We start from the raw sequence: 14,655 nt of genomic DNA on the forward strand, positions 1-14,655 counted from the left end.
GATGCGATTTTCTCACATCTAAGCATCTGTGTGACATCCGTGTGACATCCTTATTGCATCCGTATGGCGAGATTTTCTCCATGGCTTGCAAAATGGACATACCGTATAATGGATCCCAATGACAGGCTAAAATAGAAAAGAAAGAATATACAGTATACACATAGAATACATACTGTATATATATGAACACATGTCATTGAGACACACACACACATATATATATATACAGTGTATATATATATATATATATATATATATAGTATATGTACCATATATATATATATATATATTTCATAGACAAACAGATAGCAGAATAGCAGATAATTCAATTGCCGGCTTCCGTAAAATCATTACAGAACCTGACATGAAATGACACATGGTTTTCATACAGTAAACAATTTAATTTCATTTAGATTTACATATGTCTTTGACTATTAATTAGATTAGTGTATGTGTGTAAAATTTGGGACATGTAGGTGTTAAATTAACGGTTATATTCCTGGAAAAAATTGTGTGGGCTCCCACACAACTTTCTCTGCCAGAGAGGGAAAGCCAGTGACTGAGGGCAGTTATCAATAGCCTAGGAAGGCCCCCCTGGCTACATACATCTGCCCCCAGCTACCCCAGAAATGGCTCATCTGTAAGATGCGACTTTCCTGGCAATTAGCCTCTCTATTCCTACTGCCTTTAGGGGTGACATGTGGGTTAATGTCACATTGCGATTAAAAGGTGACATTAAGCCCGGTTAATAATGGACAGGTGTCAATAAGACACCTACCCATTATCAATCCAATAGTTTGAAAGGGTTAAAAAATACACAGATATTAATTAGAAAATATTTTAATGAAATAATGACCCACAGTTATTGACCAAATTTATTACACAGCCAATCCAACTGAAGCCATTGTTCTCCTGTAAAAAAATAAAAATGCAATCCATCTGAAGAGGATAAATAGTTTACATCCAGGAGCAGTGCTAATACTACCAGCATGGCTGTAAACTACGGAGGAATGAAGGAAAACCTGTCTGCGCAGGCGCCCCGGCTGAACAGAGATGAACTGAGTAGTGTGGGAAAGTTTCTGAACATTTTCCCACTCTCCTGAGTTCACCTCCAGTCAGGCGGGGACTCTGCGCAGCCTCCGTATCTACCGCTGATGTCACTAAGGCTGCGCAGAGTCCCCGCCTGACCTGAGGTGAACTCAAGAGCGTGAGAAAATGTTCAGAAACTTTCCCACACTAATCAATTCATCTCCGGTCAGGCGGAGAGGCTTCACAGACAGGTTTTCATTCATTTCTCATAGGTTTACAGGATTATGCGAGCTGACCCATAGATTAACATTGGGACGCGTGCTATGCAATTTTTTCTCACATAGCATTCGTCCATATTTCTCGCGAGTGTGACTTCGGCCTAAAGTGAATAATGGGTCAAAAATACAACTCAGTGGAAATACAGAGAACCAGACTGCAGGCAGGAAGCATTGGGGGCGATCAGACTTCTATGAGCAGTGAGGTGAGTATGTTTTTTTCTTTTTAACCATTTGCTCACCCTCTACTATTCAGTAAAATTGCTGCTACGTCTGGCCAGTATTTTGTTCATTTCACAAGAAGTAAATTATTAAAAATCCATATTCACCAAAACATGGATTTTTAAAAAAAAATATTTTGAGTACATGTCATTTCCACTCTAAGAAATTGGCCCATTTCTAGAGTTTAGCTCAGCTACCATATTAATGTATTGTACTATGCCTCAGAACCATATTTATTAGCTGTGCTTGTTTATAGTTCTGTCCAAGTTTATTTAGTTTGTTTTGGGTTCCATATTTAATTACTAGGCTTTATTCTGGTGCTGTAGTTATCTCCTTTGCTCGCATATAATCTTTATACTAAAGCAGTATTTGTAATGTACTTTGATATAGTATTTTTTGTGCTTTTTTTACAGTGCATCTTCCAAGTGTAACTAGATAGACATATGAATGTATGGTATGTACTGCAAATATGCAGTAATTGCTTAGATTATACTGATACTAGACTGATTTACTAAATGTTTAAACATAAAAAATATTATTCTTGTTCATCATGTCATAAAGAGCTATTACAAGCTGCATGTAGATTAAAGAAAGGGTTTCCTAGAATTGTGGACTAAGACCATGTATACTGGTTACAGCTTTCCTTGACAAAAACAGGGCGTTTAACCCCTTCACCCCCAAGGGTGGTTTGAACGTTCATGACCAGGCCAATTTTTACAATTCTGACCACTGTCCCTTTATGAGGTAATAACTCTGAAACGCTTCCATGGATCCTGGTGATTCTGTCATTGTTTTCTAGAGACATATTGTACGTCATGTTAGTGGAAAATTTCATTCAAATAACTTGCGTTTATTTGTGAAAAAAATGGAAATTTGGCGACAATTTTGAAAATTTTGCAATTTTCCAAATTTGAATTTTTATGCCCTTAAATCACAGAGATACAGCACACAAAAAGCTTTATAAGTAACATTTCCCACATGTTTACTTTACATCAGCACAATTTTGGAACCAAAATTTTTTTTGTTAGGAAGTTATAAGGGATAAAATTTGACCAGCGATTTCTCATTTTTGCAACACCATTTTATTTTTACGGACCACATCACATTTGAAGCCACTTTGAGGGGTCTATATGATAGTAAATACCCAAAAGTGACACCATTCTAAAAACTGCACCCTTTAAGGTGCTCAAAACCACATTCAAGAAGTTTATTAACCCTTTAGGTGTGTCAGGAATTTTTTGAATATTTAAAAAAAATGAACATCTAAATTTTTTTCACAAAAAAAATAGTTCAGGTTCAATTTTTTTATTTTACCAAGAGTAACAGGAGAAAATGGGCGGCAAAAGTTATTGTGCAATTTGTCCTGAGTACGCTGATACCTGATATGTGGGGGGGAACCACTGTTTCGGCGCATGGCAGAGCTCAGAAGGGAAGGAGCGCCGTTTGACTTTTTCAATGCAAAATTGGCTGGAATTCAGATCGGACGCCATGTCACGTTTGGAGAGCCCCTGATGTGCCTAAACAGTGGAAACCCCCCACAAGTGACCCCATTTTGGAAACTAGACCCCCCAAGGAACTTATCTAGATATGTGATGAGAACTTTTAACCCACAAGGGCTTCACAGAAGTTTATAACGTACAGCAGTACAATTAAAAAATCATATTTTTTCCACAAAAATGATCTTTTCACCCCCAATTTTTATTTTCCCAAGGGTAGCAGGACCCTAAAAGTTATTGTGCAATTTGTCCTGAGTACGCTGATACCCCCCACATGTGGGGGTAAACCACTATTTGGGCGCATGGCAGAGCTCGGAAGGGAAGCAGCGCCATTTGACGTTTTTGGCTGGAATTGAGATCGGACACCATGTCACGATTGGAAAACCCCTGATGTATCAAAACAGTGTAAACCCCCCACAAATGACATCATTTTGGAAACTAGACTCCCCAAGGAACTTATCTAGATGTGTGGTGAGCACTTTGACCCCTCCAGTGCTTCACAGAAGTTTATAACGCCCGGGCATAAAAATAAAAAATTTGTATTTTTTCCACAAACATGATCTTTTAGTCACCAATTTTTTTATTTTGCCAAGGGTACCAGGAGAAATTTACCCCAAAAGTTGTTGTCCAATTTGTCCTGAGTACGCTGATGCCCCATATGTGGGAGAAAACTACTGTATGGGCACATGTCAGGGCTCGGAAGGAAAGTAGTGACATTTTGGAATGCAGACTTTGATAGAATGGTCTGCGGGTGTCATGTTGCCTTTGGAGAGCCCCTAATGTACCTAAACAGTGGAAACCCCCCCACAAATGACCCCATTTTGGAAACTAGACCCCCTAAGGAACTTATCTAGAAGTGTGGTGAGCACTTTGAACCCTCGAGGGCTTCACTGAAGTTTATAATGCCCGGGCATGAAAATAAAAAAATCGTATTTTTTCCATAAACATGATAAATTAGTCCCCAATTTTTTTATTTTCCCAAGGGTAACAGGAGTAATTAAACCCCAAAAGTTGTTGTCCAATTTCTCCTGAGTATGCTGACACCCCATATGTGGGAGAAAACTACTGTATGGGCACACGTCAGGGCTCGGAAGGGAAGTAGTGACGTTTTGGAATGCAGTCTTTGATAGAATGGTCTGCGGGTGTCATGTTGCCTTTGGAGAGCCCCTAATGTACCTAAACAGTGGAAACCCCCCACAAATGACCCGATTTTGGAAACTAGACCCCCTAAGGAACTTATCTAGATGTGTGGTGAGCACTTTGAACCCCCAAGGGCTTCACAGAAGTTTATAATGCCCAGGCATGAAAATAAAAAAAATCATCTTTTTTCCACAAACATGATCAATTAGTCCCCAATTTTTTTATTTTCCCAAATGTAACAGGAAAAATTGGACCCGAAAAGTTGTTGTCCAATTTGTCCTGAGTACACTGATACCCCATATGTGGAGAAAATTATTGTTTGGGCACACGTTGGGGCTCGGAAGGGAAGTAGTGATGTTTTGGAATGCAGACTATGATGGAATGGTTTGCGGGTGTCATGTGCATTTGGAGAGCCCCTGATGTACCTAAACTATTGAAAATCCCCACAAGTGACCCCATTTTGGACATTAGACCCCCCACGGAACTTATCTAGATGTGTGGTGAGCACTTTGAACCCCCAAGTGCTTCACAGAAGTTTATAATGCCCGGGCGTGAAAATAAAAAAATCATTTTTTTCCACAAAAATGATATTTTTGCCCCCAATTTTTTATTTTCCTAACGGTAACAGGAGAAATTGGACCCCAAAAGTTGTTTTGCAATTTGTCCTGAGTAGGCTGATACCCTACATGTGGGGGTAAAACACTGTTTGGGCACATGGCAGAGCTTGGAAGGGAAGGAGCACCATTTGATTTTTCAACTCAGAATTGGCTGGAGTTGAGATCAGATGCCATGTTGCATTTGGAGAGCACCTGATGTGCCCAAACAGTGGAAACCCCCAATTCTAACTCCAACCCTAATGCCAACACACCCCTAACCCTAATCTCAGCCCTAACCCTAGCCCTAACCCTAACCCTAGCCCTAACCCTAGCCCTAACCCTAACCCTAACCCTAGCCCTGGCACTAACCCTAGCCCTAGCCCTAACCCTAACCCTAATGGGAAAATGGAAATAAATACATTTTCATTTAATTTTATTATTTTTCCCTTACTAAGGGGGTGATAACGGGGGGTTTGATTTACTATTTATGGCGGTTTTTATATTTGGCAGCTGTCATACGCTAAAAGACGCTTTTTATTGTAAAAATAGTTTTTGCATCACCACATATTGAGAGCTAGAATTTTTCCGTATTTTGACCCACCGAGTCATTTGAGGTCTTATTTTTTGCGAGACGAGTTGACGTTTTTATTGGTACCATTTTCGGGCACGTGACATTTTTTTAATCGCTTTTTCTTCCAATTTTTGGGACGCAGAATGAACAAAAACCAGCGTTTCATGAATTTCTTTTGGGGGGTGCATTTACACCGTTCCGCGTGCGGTAAAATTGATAAAGCTGTTTTATTCTACGGGTCAGTACGGTTACAGCGATTTCTCATTTTGGTTGTTTTTTATGTTTTGTCGGTTTTATGCAATGAAAACTATTTTATATAAAAAATCATTATTTTTGCATCGCTATATTCTGCGAGCTATAACTTTTTATTTTTTCGCTGATGATGCTGTGTGGCAGCTCGTTTTTTGCGGGACAAGATGACGTTTTCAGCGGTACCATGGATATTTATATGCGTCTTTTTGGGCGTGCGTTATTGCACTTTTTGTTTGGCGGTATGATAATAAATCATTATTTTTTGCTTCGTTTTTTATTTTTATTTTTTAAGGGGTTCGCTAAAGGGGTTAACTAATGGGACAGTTTTATAGGGCAGGTCATTACGGACGCGGCGATACCTAATATCTAATATGTGTACTTTTATTGTTTTTTTTTTATTTCCAAAAAATGGATTTATTGGGGGAATTTTTTTTTTTCTAATTTATTTGACAATTTTTTTAAAATCATTTTAGCACTTTTTTTTAACTTTATTGCATAGTCCCAGGTGGGACATCACTGTCCTGTGGCAGATCGTTGATCTGTCACATCACAGATCACTGTGACAGATCAGCGATCTGTCACTGGCACTGCTGCAGACTTCCTCATGCCTGCGCTTTGCAGGCACTGAGGAAGCCGGCTGCCTGCAGGCCCCCATCGCCATCTTGGATTTGGGGGCCTGCAGGGAAGGAGCCCCCTCCCTGCCGATGCTTCCCTTTAACTCCCAGTACACCGCGATCATGTTTGATAGCGGTGTGCAAGGGGTTAACGTGTCGGGGGCGTCCGTGACCGCCCCTGACACATTGTGCCGGGTGTCAGCTGTGATAATTAGCTGACACCCGACCGCGATCAGCGGCGCTCACCACGTGGGTGCCGCTTATCGCTGAGACGTACTATCCCGTCCATGGGCATAGGGGCCCGGGTCCCATGGACGGGATAGTACGTCTGATGTCAGGATGGGGTTAATGCTTGAGCCATAGTGATGAGCTGACCACAAAGTCAACTTTGACTTAAAAGGAATTAGGAGGGAATTGAGCATGTTTTTAATATTACAAAGTTCATAAATAAATGCACTTTAATGCCTGAAGAAATAAATTAATATTTTAGTTTTCATTTTTAATCAAACATATTCAATTCAATGCTATAATTATTACTTCAGTTCAATGTAAATTTTAAAGTACTATTGCCCTCTGAGGAATATATTTTTTTTTTCCAATGCATGATATTTAGATAAGACAAATTAGATGAAACAACATTTGCTAAGCAATTTGAGAAGTGAAAAAGACGTTTTACATAATTATTACTGGTGTTTATTTGCCCTTTACGGGAAAATATTAATGTGTTATGTAATGTTTGTCACCCTATCATGAAATGTCAGAATTCAATGAGAAAATAAATCAAGAAACACTGAAGATATGAATATTTCTGAAAAACAGCATATATGCAAAATCTCCAATATAAACTGACCCCATTCTCATTAAAATTTGCGCCAATTATGTTAATAGGGTGCTTTTTTTAGCAAATCAAACACTTATTTTCATGAAAGATGATGCCCTTACTGACCTTTTGTATCAATGTTCATTGCAATAGTTTCAAGGCATGTAGCTTTATTTTGTTTTGTTTTTTACAAGATGTTTAGTGGATGTTTTTATTTTTCTTGTCTAATGAAAGTCAAGAATAAATGCATGTTAACTTTGTTAATGGATACAAGCCAATTTGTTTCAGACTAAGTTACATGATAATCACTTCTAAAATATTTATGTAATAGTTTTAATTTAATTAGTGTTGAGCATTCCGATACTGCAAATATCGGGTATCGGCCGATATTCGCTGTATCGGAGTTCCGATACCGAGTACCGATATTTTTACAATATCGAGTACCAGAATCGGAAGTTCCCATAAAGCAATGAGCCAGTTGTGTTAGCCATGTTAACTAATAGCATGGCTGTGATTGGCTGCTGAAATGATGTCATCATGATGCGCGGTCTGTGCGGGCCTGCCTGGGGCCTGTGCGGGCCTGCCGGGGGTCTGTACGGGCCTGCCGGGGGTCTGTGCGGGCTGCCGGGGGTCTGTTTGGGCCTGCCGGGGTCTGTGCGGGCCTGCCGGGGGTCTGTACGGGCCTTCCAGGGGTCTGTGTGGGCCTGCCGGGGGTCTGTTTGGGCCTGCCGGGGTCTGTGCGGGCCTGCCGGGGGTCTGTACGGGCCTTCCAGGGGTCTGTGTGGGCCTGCCGGCGGTCTGTGCGGGCTGCTGGGGGTCTATATGGGCCTGCCGGGGGTCTGTGCGGGCCTGCCAGGGGTCTGTATGGGCCTGCCGGGGGTCTGTGCAGGCCTGCCGGGGTCAGTACGGGCCTGCCGGGGGTCTGTGCGGGCTTGCCGGGGGTTGTGAGCGTGTGCAGGCATCGTCCGATGGGACTACAAGTCCCATCGGGCTATGCCTGCTACAATGACAGTGATTGACACATTAGCCAATGATGGGACAGTAGTAGTCCCATCATCCGGCTAATGTGTTGAATGTAAAGAAAAAGCATACATACTACATACATACTACATACATACAACATTCATACAACATACATATATACTACATACATACTTCATATATACTACATTCATACAACATACATACATACATACTACATACATACTACATATATACTACATTCATACAATATACATACATACTACACAATACATACATACTACATATATACTACATTCATACAACATACAGTACATATTACATACATACTACATATATACTACATTCATACAACATACACACATACATACTACATACATACTACATATATACTACATTCATACAACATACATACATACATACTACATACATACTACATATATACTACATTCATACAACATACCTACATACATACTACATATATACTACATTCATACAACATACATACATACTACATACATACTACATATATACTACATTCATACAACATACATACATACATACTACATATATACTACATTCATACAACATACATACATACTACATACATACTTCATATATACTACATTCATACAACATACATACATACTACATACATACTACATATATACTACATTCATACAACATACATACTGCATACATACTTCATATATACTACATTCATACAACATGCATACATACTACATACATATTACATATATACTACATTCATACAACATACATACATACATACTATATACTACATTCATACAACATACATACATACTACATATATACTACATTCATACAACATACATACATAGTACATACTACATACATACTACAGACATACAACATACATAAAACATGCTACAGACATACAACATACATACTACAAACATACAATACATGTATATAGACATACAGTACATATAACATAGAGTACATACTCACCATCACTTGTCACTTTGATCCCCAAAGCCAGTGTCATCTCACTGTAAAAAATATTAAAATAGCAAACAACCAATATACTCCCTGATCCACAGAAATCCACAGGTGTCCCACGACGATCTCCTGCAGTGCATCACTGAGAGGTTACTATAGTTCACTGGTCTCACTTTCTGGCAAAAGCTGCATGGGAACTTTCTCACACAGCGATGCCAAAAGTGAGACTAGGGACTATTTTTTTTACAGTGGCGGAGGAATACAGTGCGGAAGGATACCTACCTCCCGTCATTGTATTCCTGGTGCCCCTAGAGAGTGGTTGCATCAGCTGATGCTGCTGTTCTCCACGGGAGATCGTCGTGGGACACTCATGGATTTCTGTGGATCAGGGAGTATATTGGTTGTTTGCTATTTTAATATTTTTTACAGATGACACTGGCTTCGGGGATCAAAGTGACAAGTGATGGTGAGTATGTACTCTATGTTATATGTACTGTATGTCTATATGTATGTATTGTATGAATGTATTGTATGTAGTATGTATGTAATATGTATGTTGTATGTCTGTAGCATGTTTTATGTATGTTGTATGTCTGTAGTATGTATGTTGTAGGAATGTAGTATATATGTAGTATGTATGTAGTATGTATGTATGTTGTATGAATGTAGTATGCATGTAGTATGTATGTATGTTGTATGAATGTAGTATATATGAAGTATGTATGTAGTATGTATGTATGTATGTTGTATGAATGCAGTATATATGTAGTATGTATGTAGTACGTAGTATGTATGTATGTTGTATGAATGTAGTATATATGTAGTATGTATGTAGTATGTAGTATGTATGTATGTTGTATGAATGTAGTATATATGTAGTGTGTATGCATGTTGTATGAATGTAGTATATATGAAGTATGTATTTAGTATGTATGTATGTTGTATGAATGTAGAATATATGTAGTATGTATGTAGTATGTATGTATGTATGCTGTATGAATGTAGTATATATGTAGTATGAATGTAGTATATATGTAGTATGTATGTAGTATGTATGCTTTTTTTTTTTACATTCAACACATTAGCCGGATGATGGGACTATTACTGTCCCATCATTCGCTAATGTGTCAATCACTGTCATTGTAGCAGGCATATCCCGATGGGACTTGTAGTCCCATCAGACGATGCCTGCACACACACAACCCCCGGCAGGCCCGCACAGACCCCCGGCAGCCCACACAGACCCCCGGCAGGCCGGTACAGACCCCCGGCAGGCCCTCACAGACCCCCGGCAGCCCACACAGACCCCCGGCAGCCCGCACAGATCCCCGGCAGGCCCACAGAGACCCCCGGCAGGCCCACACAGACCCCCGAGAGACCCGTACAGACCCCGCCCGCACACACAGACACGCACAGTGTCCGCCCACGCACCTCCCAACTCTTCCCCCCTCCCGAACTGGATGTGCAAGTAAAGAAAGGGTTTATTTTCATTCTGATATTTGTGCCTCATTGACTTGCATGCGCTTCCGGTATCGGAATCGGCGATACCCGATATTTTTGGGGTATCGGTCCGATCCAATCCAATCCGATATTTCCCGATATCGGAAGGTATCGCTCAACACTAAATTTAATACATATTTTAAATGTAGTAGGAGTTATCTATCTATTTTCCGAATTCCTCAAGAGCTTGTGCTATTACAAAGACATTTAAATGAACAGACAAAGCTGCAGTGTAAAGAATGAGAGGTATAGAGAGAAGAAGGGAAAAACAATCAATGAAGTTGATCAAATCTTTTGAAACTCAAATTTGCACGGTTTGGCAAATTTTTCCCCTAAAATGTGATTTGTCATGAATTGCAGGTACATCAATTGTCCTGGAAAATGTGTCTAACACTATGAGCTCTCATAATCTCTTTTAATGGGTTGTCCGGTATAAAGTAAAAGCTCTGCAATCATTCTGTATAACTGTAGACTTTGAATTGTCCCAGCACATGTACTGTGCAATGAAAGGATTCACAATTCTCTGGCCTGTGAATGGCACTGATGTATGCAATATGCATACTCCTGGTCAGAACCCATCTAGTAGGCATGACTTTGCTCAATGCACTTGTATTGACGAGGCCACACCAAATAGATGATGCTCCTACTAGATGGAGCAGTGCCTTGCTCAATACACTTGTATTGAGCAAAGCCATGCCCACTAAAACGGTTCTGCCCAGGATTATGAATAACTCATACCTGACCTCCATTCCTGGGGCAGAGAATGGAGAATCCTTGAAGTGCACAATGCGTGCGCTGGGAGAATTCACAAGTCTACAGTCACACAGAATAACTGCAGACTTTTCATTATAGACAGTACAAGCACAGTCTTAGTAATATCAAACTGATGTCACCATGGAAATGATTGGTAACCCAGTATAGCTCATGTAATAACACAGTTCACTGACAGACATTTCATATTTTTAAAATAAAAAAAATTCCAAAGACATTCATTATGGTAATTTGTAATCAGACAGACCATTTGGTTTAGAGCACTGTCTCCTAATAATGGTATCTCTATAGGTGGTCACATCATCCTGCTGTGAAACAAATGAGCTGCAATATTTGCCCTCTGCTTTCTCAACCATGCCCTCTGGTGGAGGTGGTGCTTCTAATGTTGCTAGCTCCTCCCACATTCTTAACTGTGGTATGATTATCTTTTCTTTTACACTACCCTATCTATTACCATATCCACTTTTTGTTTTACAATGCATTCCTCACTGCACTGTAATTAACTTTTGACAATATTTTCAACCCCAGATATTCAACTCCTACAAAACAGAACATAATAAGAAATGCTAGGTAAGTAGACATACAGAAAGCAACATGTAGCAGCAGGCTACAATATAGTTTTCTTTTTTGATTTTGTGTTTTTTGTAACAACATTTAACCCCCTTTTTAGAAATGATAAAATAAAAAATGCTAGTTAGGCACGGCCTAAAAGCCTGCAATAGGGCATGTATGAATATAAACTATGACTAGTAAAACAGATATGCAGAATAGCAATTGCTACTTAACACAAACTCTTATGAGTTAGACAGCCACAGTTAAACATCTGGATTTTAGGAAGTTTTCTTTAGTATTTTTAAAACATACTTTTTTTTACTGCTGAGCTGTGAACTCTGACATTTTATCGTGATATCACCATGAAATGACTGCTGCATTACCTGCCTAGACTACTATAAAGTCTATTAATACTCTCTCCTGATTGGTTGCACCTGAAGTAATGTTAGCTTGCTAGTACAATATTTTTTGGGTGACTTGCACAAATTGAACAACTAGTTTAAATTTAACAGCAGCAGAAATTTTTATAAGATTCGACTTGAACTCAAATCACATTGAATTAATCATTGTTACCAACCACTTGAGTTTATTTATTTTACTTATTTATTTTACTTAGTTATATAGCGCCATTAATTCCAGAGCACTTTTTACATACGTTATCGGCGTCACTGTCCCCATTGGGGCTCACAATCTACATTCTCTATCAGTATGTCTTTGCAATGTGGGAGGAAACCAGAGAACCCAGAGGAAACCTACACAAACATGGGGAGAACATATAAACTTTTTGAAACAAAATCAGTAAAAGCTATATTTCTCTCTATATATTATATATCTTAGCACTTAAAAAGCACTTACAGAGTGATGCCGTATTCTTTTACCCTTATCTATCATGTATAATCATGATTTCTTTCATATAAAGTATAAAATATATTTTAGTTAGAGTTGAGCGAAACAGGTCGGCAAGATTCATAAGTCGCCGACTTATGGCAAAGTCGGGTTTCGCCGACCAAAACCCGACCACAGCCTGAAGTTGGACATGTGGCATGTCGGCAAAACGAGCGCCAAAGTCGTATTTTCCAGAATGCTTGCACGTGACTTTTTACAGCCACTGAGCAAGGACTTACACTGTTGGCAACGAGATGACATGTGCAGCATTCAGGGAGAGAGAGACAGAGTTTTCGTGCACTTGAAAAAAGCGGTCCGGCATGTAGGTGTGTTTACTCTCCTCCACTCCCTGCCAACTTTGCTTCCCCATTGACTTGCATTGGGTTTCATGTTTCAGTCGGACCTTCAACTTTTCCCGATAGTCGGCCGATTTCGTTCGACTTTTGAGAAAGTCGGGTTTCATGAAACCCGACTCGACCCTAAAAAAGGCAGTCGCTCATCTGTAATTTTAGTACATACAATAAACAAAAAACCTTCACTTATTATGCACTGCATGACTGTAGTAACCCAGAGAATTAACTATGCAGATTATGAACTCAACATATTATTTGATCTGAAAAAAAAATAGTAAAAATATAACAAAAAAACTAAGACAAAATTGTTTTTTTTACTATATTTACTATACTATATATCACAAATAAAAGAATAACACTGTAATTAATATGTGTTAGGATTGGTGGATTGCAGTAAAATAAAATAAATTATAAAGTGCAGTCGCAACCCAGGGTCCAACGTGCAGAGATGATTACCTGCTGATAGTGAACAATGACAGAAACAGCAAGCGATTGCTTGAACACACTGTGTTAATGCCACACAGTGTGAATGGCACACTGAATACCGAGCATCATTACTTCACAGAACTGTATTTAACAAAAGTATGCTAGGAGCAATACCCTGTTAAATGTCACAGGGATAAAGCATGTGAAACTTATATGATGCTAGATATAATACCCTCTAGGCTAGGGGTTGGACTTGCCCAGTAACTCAATTGTGCTAACTTCACACATGAAGGAAACTGGTGCTAAGCCAAGAGACTAATTGCCCCCACTGACGCTAACTGCCTGCTTACAGTGCTAGAGCTTAGACAGACTCACAGAACCTACAGACAGAATGGTAGAGTATCCACACTCACACATCATAACATCAATGATACTAGTACACCGATGTGGGGGGCTGGGAGCCTTTTATACATTAGCCTCCACCCCAAACACTCATGCTCAGCCGTCTGTGACATCACCCGTGGGCCAATCAGGGTCAATCCGGAGCTGCCACATCACCAGAGCAGCTGACACCCGACCACCAAAAGGACAACGCCACATCATGGACATGCTCAGTAAGGTGATCACTGGACTTTGATTCCAGAGCACAAGGCTGCCTCTGCATATCGCTGTTTAACATAGACTTAGATGAAGAGCCAGCAGTAATCAAAGGCACACCATGACCATGAGCAAGATGCTGCGACTGACGTCTGTGCTGAGCGGCTGCACCCGAATGGGGAACACAGTACCAGGCAATGCCCGGGATCTATCCCACGCAGTGGGAGAATCCTAGCGCCTAACAATATGTACCCTAAAACATAAATAAAAAACCTTATAATTTGTCCTGCATTAATTAAAGCCTTGTATGGTCAAAAATTATGCCAGTTGCAAAGAGAAGAGTAAAAAACAAAAGAAATTGCCCAATCAATATGACCCATTTAGAACACGTCATTTTTTGGTTAATGCCACAACTTTAGTTATAAATTTTCAAATTTGTACTTTACATTCTTCTTGATTCAGTGGTATTTGCTGAACTTTAGTCAAAATATTGAATTTTTAGTATATTTGCATAATCAGTAAAACATTTTATTGCATTGACCCATGACTCGTAAAATGCAAAGATTAACAACAAGGTAAGCATAAATGGAA

At 39.5% G+C, this 14,655-nt stretch overlaps 1 protein-coding gene across 1 annotated transcript in view; it reads right to left on the reverse strand.

Annotated features, from left to right (window-relative positions):
* The window catches only part of GRIK2 (glutamate ionotropic receptor kainate type subunit 2), a 1,148,051-nt gene that overhangs the window by 389,662 nt on the left and 743,734 nt on the right, over window positions 1-14,655 (reverse strand). The window lies entirely within an intron of this gene.

This window comes from Dendrobates tinctorius, unplaced genomic scaffold (assembly GCF_039654945.1).
Source record: "Dendrobates tinctorius isolate UK_male_01 unplaced genomic scaffold, ASM3965494v1 ptg000111l, whole genome shotgun sequence".
Taxonomy (NCBI): Eukaryota; Metazoa; Chordata; class Amphibia; order Anura; family Dendrobatidae; genus Dendrobates; species Dendrobates tinctorius.